Raw genomic sequence first — 10124 nt, forward strand, 5'->3', positions numbered from 1 at the left:
AGATAGCATAAAGCAAAGAAAAACGTCCCGCTCATCATTGCACGAGGAAAACGGTAAAGAAAAGGAATGCTTCATTCCCCGACACCTGCTGCCCGCTCCCCCGTCACCCGTTCCCATCATCGTTAAATACATACCATTAGTGGGTTTGCCATTTTGATTCCATACCCCACAACGCCACCACCAGCTCAAATGTTCGCCCGCTTTTGTTTTGGAATTTATTTTCTCCCGACCCCCCTCCCCTTTATTCAAGGACCTACATTCGGTACGACCGGGCGCTTTTCTATTACGCATAAACATTTTCTAATTACCGCACAACAATAGCATCCCGGTGCTGCTGCAAAGGATGGGATCGGGGAAGAGGAAGAAGAAGAAGCAGAAAAAACCCAGGCCGCAATAGAAACAGCCAAGAGCCGTCCCCCCCCCCCTTCGACTCCCGAACTGTAGCAAACAAAAGGATCACGATGGATCACGAACGGGGGGGGGGGGGGAAGAAAAGTTGCATCGTTAATTTTTGGGATGCCCTGGCTAGGAACCCGACGGCGCTGGTGGGATGTTTTCGATCGGTTGCGGTAAAACGGTACGGTACGATGCTTTCCCCCTATTGCGTTTCCGCGGCCCGATGGCCCCGGTGTGATAATTTATCGCGAACCACTAGACGCGGCAACGCTCGCTGCACAATGGAGCAATATTTATGTTTCTATTCCGCGCTGCTGCTGATGGGAGCCGTGGGAAGTTCTGCTTTCCCGCAGCCTTGCAACCTGCTCGCGTTAATGGAAACGCGCGAAAGGAGCGAAAGGGGGAAAACAGAAGCGGTGTGGGAGTTAAAAAAAACGGAAAATCAACGAAGAAAACAAAAACACACACACACAGGCAGTGAATGGGCTGACGGTGATGGTTCTCCAGTCTTTGCATGTATGTGTGTGTGTGTGTGTGTGTGTGTGTGTGTGTGTGTGTGTGTGTCTTTTTTCTCCTTTTTGTCCCTAAATTGCTTCATGCGTGCCTACATTCAGGCGCTTGAACTTTTATGATTGATATTTGCGAGCGCTTATCTTCCTCATCCTGCCTGAACAGGTGTTCCACTGTGGTTGTGTGTGTGTGTGTTTTTTTTTGTGCGAGTGCAAAGATCAAACCTTCAAGCCAGTCTGCCAACCGCAACGGTGGATAAGCGATGAGCCACACCGCACACCTGGGCCTAGGCTGGCTTTCCTGGTTCCTGGCTGAGGTCGCGCAAAAAAAAAAAAACAAAATTGTACGAAAAATTAGCCACCCCTCCTTCCCCGGCCCACAACCCCCTGCATCGATCCCGGGCTGCAGGCGCAGCGATAGCAAAACGAAGGTGGGCCTATCGTTGGGGCTTTTATTTTTCCTCACGCTTCAAACCGTCCTATCCGTGCTCCGTCGAATGCTCCACTCCATCCATTGTTGCGAATTTTTCACTCGGCCTCCTTGTGTACCCTGCGCACTGGGTAAGCGTGCGAGTTTAACCGTGGTCGAGTGGATATCAAATAGCAGCAGCATCCCTCGACCTCGACCGTGATATCGATTGTTCGTAAAGTTCGGAGAAAGATAGATAGCGAGAGAGATAGAAAAAGAGAGATAGACAGAGAGAGAGAGAGTGAGTAGCATCAGCGACACCGTTTATGGGACGAAAGCACAAAGCGATGAACGCTTCGCAGTACGGTCGGAAAAGTATTCTACCACCATCGGGAAGGGGAAAGTGGAGTGTGAAACAGGGGCAGAGCAACGGGCTGGAATGTGAAAGCATTTTTTTCATCTTCTTCTTTTTCTTCTTTTTCGCGTTTGCACTCCGATTGACAATGTGCCATTGAAGACGGACCAGGAGACCAAGTGTCCTTATGTGTAGGCGCATACTTTATTTACCCTCAACGCGAAAACGCCCAAATGTATGCAACTCGCGTAACGGAAGAAGCTTTTTTGCCGATCGGATTTTGCGATGATGTTTTTTTTTTGTGCTCAAGTTGCACTGCTGCACTCTTTAGCTCATCTTTAAGAGCAGCTGTTTTAGCAGTCTTTACAGGGTTTTCCAAAGGGATCTCATAGTTATGAGACACTTCCTTGACTCTTTCCTATGGGAAGTGAACTTCATATGATGTAAATTGGAATCTATGGCACCCTTGATGGACGGGCTCCATTGGATTGGAAATATCCTATTGGAAATTCATATTGGAGTAGTCCAGCAAGGGTGCTATAGAGTCCAATTCCCATTACTTTAAGTTCATTTCACGTAAGAAGGAGTCAATAAAGTGTCCCACAGCCATGAAAACTCCTGGAAAACCCTGTAATATGCTCGCTGCGTAATTAACGCAACGTGTGTGTGTGTGCTTTGCGAGTTTGCTGTAATTTAATATTAAAACTGATTTTTATTCCCACTTTGCCGGTGCTGTCTTTCCTCACATTCCTGGGAAAAAAATCCTGCACACCGACGCAAAGGGAGAACTTTCTCTCTTCCTTCCGCTGCTGTTGCTTTCCGCAAGCAATGGAAATGGGAGAAATATCTCCCCCCCCACTTTAGGAAAAAGCATAATCAAATGTGCCATCGTTATCATCGAGCTGCCGGTACGTGCGTACCGGATTCGGCCGGCACTGCCGGCTTCCACCGAGACGGGAAACGCATCCAGCAAGCTCTATCAGTTTTGCTTCGCCTACGTCCTCCCCCTCCGCTGTCCATTACACACTTGTGCACGTCGTGCTTTCCGGGGCACGTGCTGTAGGGGGAATATGCGATATGCGAATCATCCATTAATTGATTTAGACGGAACGTTTCAACCGTTCCGGCTATTATTGTTCCACTGCTTTGCCCAGCGCCCGAGGGGGAAAGATTGTATACGCTATTGCATTTTTCCTGCTAAAACACACACACACACACACACACACACACACCAAATAGTGCCAGTAGTTGCTACTGACCCGAAATAGATCCTTCCAAAACGGCGCAGTCAACGAACATGCCAGCTTTTCGCCTGTCGCCTCCACATCATGATCGATCATTACGATGTAGAACGGTTATTGCAAGAAGAAGAAAAAAAAACTCTGTTTTTGTGTGGCTGTATGTGTGTTCCGTAAATCCGCTTCCCGTACGTAACGCTCCGGAGCAGGTCTGCCGGAACGCTTTCTCCCTTGCCTACATTTAGGCGCGATTCTATCCATCCCGAAGCAGCAGCGGGCAGGCTAGATCGATTAAGCAACTGTACGGGCCCATGAGAGGGCAAGGATTTATCTTAGTTTTGAGGATTACTCACTGACCTAGTTAGGCGGCGCACAGAGGCGGTGTGTGATCCCGCACCGTCACTGGCACACGGTCATCACCATTTTGTGGGTGTGTGATGCGTACAGCATGTCGAGAGGGGAAAGGAAAGAGTGGAAAGCGTGGAAAGCGGGTTGGGTTTGGGGTAGAGGATTCTGTGCGCACACGCGGGTACTATTTGCCCATTGCGAACGGGTGCCAGAACGGGGTGCCTTTCGCTTCCCTAGAACTCTTTGGAATGTTTCTCCCATCGTGTTTTCTTCTTTTTTTTTTGTTTTTTTTTGTTGAATGCTTTCCCCATCATAAACGGCAAACATGGGGGATGGTTGGGAGTTTGCAGCTCGCATGCTAAATAACCGAAATTCCAGCGCCGTGGGACTTGCGGAACTCGGCCGGGATAAAAGTGTAGCCCGGAATGTCAAACCGGGACGTAATTATTAATATTGATTCCACCCCTCCATACACACAAAATACCTGCCACAAAATGCACACACACACACAAAAGCTAGTGCACAAGGAAAATGGGAAACAAACGGACCATTGTAGCTTCTCCCCCAATCTTGTGCACATCAAACGGTATTGCCCATCGATCGATCGCATTCCCCAACCCCCCTAAGCAAGGAAGATTTTAGCAGAAACTTTTGAGAAAAAGTTTCCCTGTATCGATCCGATCGTTACTGGGGCAAGGTGTTTTGGGCCGGTACACCGTTAATGATTATTATCACGTTTGCACAGGCTCGTAAATGAAGCGGCTCGTGGCCGACTCCATCCAGCCTGGCCGTGACAGTTGGCATCGCGGCCCGGAAGTGTGTCCCGGTGTTGGGCCTGGTTGGCTGACCGAAGGTAAAAGGTGGCTTACGCGTGCCAGTGTCGTTTGCACATTTTATCGTGTTAAAATCGTGAAAGCACGTACACGGTGTACGCCACGGGCTAAGCGAAGCGGCTGGCTGTGCTAGGGCGGGCGGGTGATGATGCCCATTCCGGGCACGTAAACTAATTTACGCCTTAACCTTTACCCTGCCTCCCAACAAAAAAGGTACCATCTCCCTCCCAAGTGAGGTGATCCACCGGTACAAGTGCAAGAAGTACAGTACAGTTTCGTTCACGTGCAAGAGCCCGTAAGTAATCAAAATGTTCTTAATTGTAATCTTGCCATGCACGACCCGAATGCTCGGTCGGTTCTCGGTGGAGTTTTTTTTTTAAGTCTCGCTCTCTATCTTTCTTACTCTCTCTCTTTTTTTTCTCTCTCTTTCTTTCTTACTTTCTCTGTCTCTTTTGCACTTTATCTCTCGCGACAATGATACTCTCTCGCGTTCGAGATAGAAGCTTTTCTTCCCATTGCAGGTTCGTCGATTAAAGCTCGCGCTAGCTCGATTTTGATGAAGCTTTCGGTTCAGCGGTGTCAAACACAGCCTTAATTGCCTTTTTCAGTTTTTTTTTTCGTTAAACAGTAAAGATACAAAATAATTTTTCTTTTACTCTATATTAAACAGCGTTGCTACACGGTGCCCTGAGACAATGATCAAACCGAAATTAAAACAAAAACGCAATAATTTTTGCAAAAAAAATGCCGTAGTCCGTGACGATATTCAAACCCAGGCCCTTTTTTTCTTTTTTTTATAGAGACTTTGAGCCAATTAGCCTTATTCGCCTCTTTTAATCGGTTGATTAATTCTATCCTTAAATTCTAACAACATTCTTTTGCGGTTTGCAAATTACCTTATACCGGGTAGCCTCAGTTTACCTTAAGCTATCCGTTGATTTTATTGTCTATTACAAATATGGTTTTGGTTAGAGTTGTTTATAAAGATTAGTGATACGAAGGAATTTTAAAAGTTTACGCTGACAATCGCTGTCTGGTGAAAGGATGGTGTTGATGCTTTGGTCCAATTTGCAGGTGATGCGTTCTGCAGAGTATCCATGGCATTCGGTTAAGATGTGACGGACGGTGATGTCGACGCCACAGAAACTGCATAGTGGTGGGCTTGATTTTTGTAATATAAAGGTGTGGGTGAGCCGGGTGTGTCCTATCCGGAGTCGTGATAGGATTCTCTGGTCTTGGTGTGAAGGTTCGCTTCTAATTAACCCAGGCCCTTGATGAAGCACCTCAAACCGCATGGCTGCGGAGCTTTGAGGGTTGAAGTTACTGCTTGTAAATCGCAAGCTATTGGTCAAAGTGTCCAAGTGAATGAAAGGAGAATCCAGATAAATTATTCTATTACTTTGTAAAATGGGTGTGTTGTTACGCGTGTATCAATCGACATTGAGTAGCTTGAATAGACTTTTTTACAACTGGCTTTTGTAGGATTTATTTTGCCGTACGCTAGCAAAAGTTTACCCAGAAAGGACTGATAGGCGTAACAACAGGGTGGATATAAGCAGAGATTTTTGTTTCCGAGTGAGAAGGCTGTATCTTTAAAATTGAATGGGCTACATTTATTTACAATCCATTACAAATCTTCACAAAACTTCACAGATTTTGGCACGATATCATCCTCGTGCTGATAAAACAGCAAAATGTTAACAAAAACAATAGAACAGATCCCGTAAATGCACCAGATGGCGCCATGGATATAAAGAAAGTCACAAATCGATACAATTGTGAGACAAATGGATTACCAAAATGAGGACCAATTAGAAAAAAGCTCACAAACGGTGGCGAAGAAAGATCAACTAGGGTCAAGCAGATCAGCTAGATAGGAATAGAGCGCCATCGCAAACTGCGGTTAATTGCGATTCATAATCTAGCAAAGAGAGGTCAATTTTTTTACCAAACGACAGTTGCAAAAAATCTTTAAAAGCTACTCAGAAATACAAAAAGCTACACTCGGAGCAACACGTTTGACACCTCTGTCGTTAAACGATTCATTAAGCTTCCTTTACAACTTAAGCTTTTAAAGAGCTTTAAAAGCATTCCTTGCTAACAAAGAATACAGACAGTGACGACCATTGCCGGTGCAGTAATACAATTCAAATCGAACGAACTTGACGCCATCAAAGGATTCTAATTTATTCAATAAAATGGCACAACGACAAATTGCGTTCCTCGCTGCACGGGTATGTGACAGTTCAAAGGGTCTTTAAGATGGTTAAAGCCTTCAATAGTGTACTAGCCATTTCACATTGGACGGAAGCCTTTACAGTTTGCAATTATGCAAAAGAAACATTATCAAACTAGAGCCTAATGCATCTTCAAGAGTCAGCTTATTTGGTTCCAGAGACAAGTACAAGCATATTTGACTGTTGGTGGCAGAGGGACAGACTCCGTTTGATTTACGGGATGAAGATTCGAAGATCTTTCGAAGAAGAGTTAAAGTGCCATATGTTATCCAGGGTGTTGACCAATTAAACTGTCGTTTTCCCAAATTAAACGCAGCGTTCTCTAACGGAAAGTCCAATGTTTTCATCGAGATATTTTAGATCCTTTCGATACTCTAGGCATCACTTCATGCAGTACCCGATTTGAGCTTATGCTGAAGTACAAGTCTGTCACAACACAGAGCACCAAAGGTCCCTCAAACATATCCGTATACGATGCTACGGACATGGTAGTCGCTGAGGTCCTCCTGAGGATATGGTTAAGAACAGTCTAATGAACATAACACGTCTCAACGTCTCAAAATCCACACCGATGAAACACTTAAAGAGTTGTAATTGCCAGATCTCAGGAAAGGTCCTATTCTTAGTCTCAGTTCTATATACCCGTATCCTTCTTTGCACTGAGCTTCTGTTTCGGTAAGTATAATCTTTATTTTAACGATCTGAAGTCACTAGCGACTCGATATCTTGAAGGTATTTCCTCAAGATAATTCATTGATAATATTTCATTAACTCTCAACATCTGATCCGAGAATGTTACACCAAGGTCTAATATTGCAAGAGATAACTTAAATTTAAGAACTGAGATAAGTTAGCATGACCCAAAGAGATACATCCCCAGAGTTGTTTGCTCCATCCTTCACCGTTTTAATTATGCTCCTACTACGGCAAAGTTTATTGACCGCAATGATTCAATTGCACCCGCATGAACCACCCAGACTGAGGCGATCGAATTGAAACCATCCCTGTCGGCAACGCTTGTAGCTATAAATGTAATCTGCCATCCATCTCCAGGATGTTCATCAGGGTTGCCTCTTTTTTTGCGCTCTACCAACACCATCGCATGTAAGCACTTAGTCAACCGCCCGAGCCATCTGTCAACCATGTCAGATTCCACCAGTGTTCTTATCTGTTTTTCCATTTGTTTTATGACTATCGAACGAAGATAAATGCATCGATCACACCCCGTCCATCTGCGCCCGGGCCAACACCGTACACTGCCCCTTGCCCGTACATCACTTGCGGGGTCAAAACGATTTGTCATCATCGGTGGTCGGTCGGTGTTAACTAGCCCAAGCCCAGTTATCGCAGCGCGAATCAGCGTGCCAACACGCACGACACCTCTTGCAGTGAAGGTAAGATTACAGCCATTGCAAAGGGACATGCTACCACGAGATATGATTGCTGTCGCTGCAGCCGATGCAGATCCTTTGTTTTTGTTTCATTCTTTTTGTAGGTTTTTGTGTTGCTGCCTCGGCGACCATCCTCGCAGCAAAAGGTCGATGATCATGGGCGAACCGAAGATCCGGAAAAGCTCGGCATTCAAGGACACGACACGGACGTGCGGCACATCCCTCGCGGGGCATCCACGGCACACGGCCGGCCATAAAATCTAGTTCTGTGGCTGATTCACCAGGCTTGGCCGGTCCTGCCCGGCAATAACTTCATTAGCCACTTCCAGCCAGCTCAGACACGCAGCAGCAGCAGCAGCAACAGCCACCAGCGCTGGAAACATGAGCCGAAACCATCCGCGGGCGGATTATGCGATCGACCCATAAATTGCGCTTCGTTACGAGCCGACCAAAGCATTAAGATTAATGGCCGATGATTAATAATCCATCAGTTGCAGTTGCCGAGAGCAAGAGCGCCCCAGGACGACCAGACCTCAGCTAATTACTCCAACGCAAACGGTGGAGATCGTTGTTCACTTCTGGGAGCGGGGATTGGTTTAGCAATTGCGAATCGGTTCCACTTCCGGCCAAGATGACAGGCACTCCCTCGTTCGCACCCGCCTTAACACCTCTTCCGTGCAGTCCAGCAAGGTCCAGAAGGTCGCTCAAGGGCGCCCCTTTTCGGGGACACTCGCACAAACACACACGCAACCAAGCTTGGCCGTGCGAGTGGCGCCGAAATTCGATTGGCCTGATAATGGGCACCATTAAGCGAACGCCTCGGATATCCGCCATCAGCTGACAAAGAGCCACTGCCTACTTGAGAGACAACGCCTACTTGACACACACACACAGACACACGCACCACCGTACAGTAAAGACAGGTTAGTGGGCAACACCCGTACTTCGCGCCCAGGCCAGGCAAAGCGGACACCGCTCGAAAAACCGTGTCCGGCTAGTTTTGCATACACCCGGGCCTGCAAGACCACTGCGTCCACCGCGCGTGAGAGAGTGAGTGAGTGAGTGAGTGTGCATTTTGTTTCTTTGCTGTTCCGTTCGCTGCCGTTCTTGATTTACATGCGGGCCCAACAAGTTCCCAAGATTCCATTTTTCCCGGCGCTATTTATAGCTACCACGACATCGTTCTACCTCAAACGTGGGGGATTAATTCACGATGCTGCTGCTGCTGCTGCTGCTGCTGGCGGCTATATCCACATGATACCTGAAACCTAGGCCTAGGTATGTCCAAGGGTCTGCGTACGTGTCTGTGTGTGTCAGAGTAACCACAACAATACGGGGTGTGATATCTGTACGGTAGAATCGCGGAAATGGATGGCTCCAACCAGTCTTCGACTCCCTACTACTACCCAAAGAAATAGTTCCCAAACTTTGGACCGCTGCCTCGGGGGCAGACCTGACATGAGAGGCGTGGCAGAGAGGCATGTGCTGTTGCTGGTGGAAAAGAGGAATACATTTATTACACAAACTGCTTATCGATGTAATCGATTCGGTTCCTGGTGCGGTACAGGTCATCCCCGGATGTGGGGGGCAGTGCGCGGCAGCGACACGTTTTGCCGGGAACTTTCGGTTACGAACACAGGCGTCGAAACCATGGCAAGAAGACAATAGGCGAGAGAGCGAGAGCGAGAGAAGGAGAGAGAGAGAGAGAGAGAGAGCGTGCGTGAGAGTTGGTTGGGAACGAAACGCGAGCACTTGCTGTGTGCTCTTGGAATTGTGTACGACCACTACTGCTACTGCTGCTCGATCGCGTCTCTTAACTTGTATCACACCCTAAGCGCTCTGCAAAACAATGTCTGGCCCTCCGTTTTGCGAACCGTACAGACTACTCTGGAGCACTGTCAGCCTATGCCAGCCGCGTCTAGTTTGGCAGGCAGGCAGGAATTTCTTACAACCCTCACACCACACGGCTACTACCTATTAGATGTCTACCTATCCGTTCACTTAACCTTAGGTGTTAAACTCTATTCACCCCTTGGGAGGCCCCTGGATTTTGATAGCTCCAGTCCAGCAGCCTTCCCAGTAAATCTAGATTTAATGTAAATGTCCTAAAGATCCTAAACGGTGTGCAGTAAACTCGTCTGCTTGTTTTTTTTTCTATTGTATTCGCTGCTACTAGAACTAGACCGAAAAAACCGATTTCGGACCTGCTAGGTGCTATGGCTCCAACCTCGTCGCTCGTCCGCACTCGGGCGCATCGTCAACCAACTCTGCACAAAACCACAACAACAACAACTTAAAAGACAGATACAACCTACTACTAAACCTGCCCCAGGGGGAGGAGTGGGGGGGGGTGCGGGGAGGACAATACTAAAACACTGACTTGAGCAAACACGTCCGGGCACTCCTAC

The sequence above is a fragment of the Anopheles arabiensis genome, chromosome X, assembly GCF_016920715.1.
Source record: "Anopheles arabiensis isolate DONGOLA chromosome X, AaraD3, whole genome shotgun sequence".
NCBI classification, from domain to species: Eukaryota; Metazoa; Arthropoda; class Insecta; order Diptera; family Culicidae; genus Anopheles; species Anopheles arabiensis.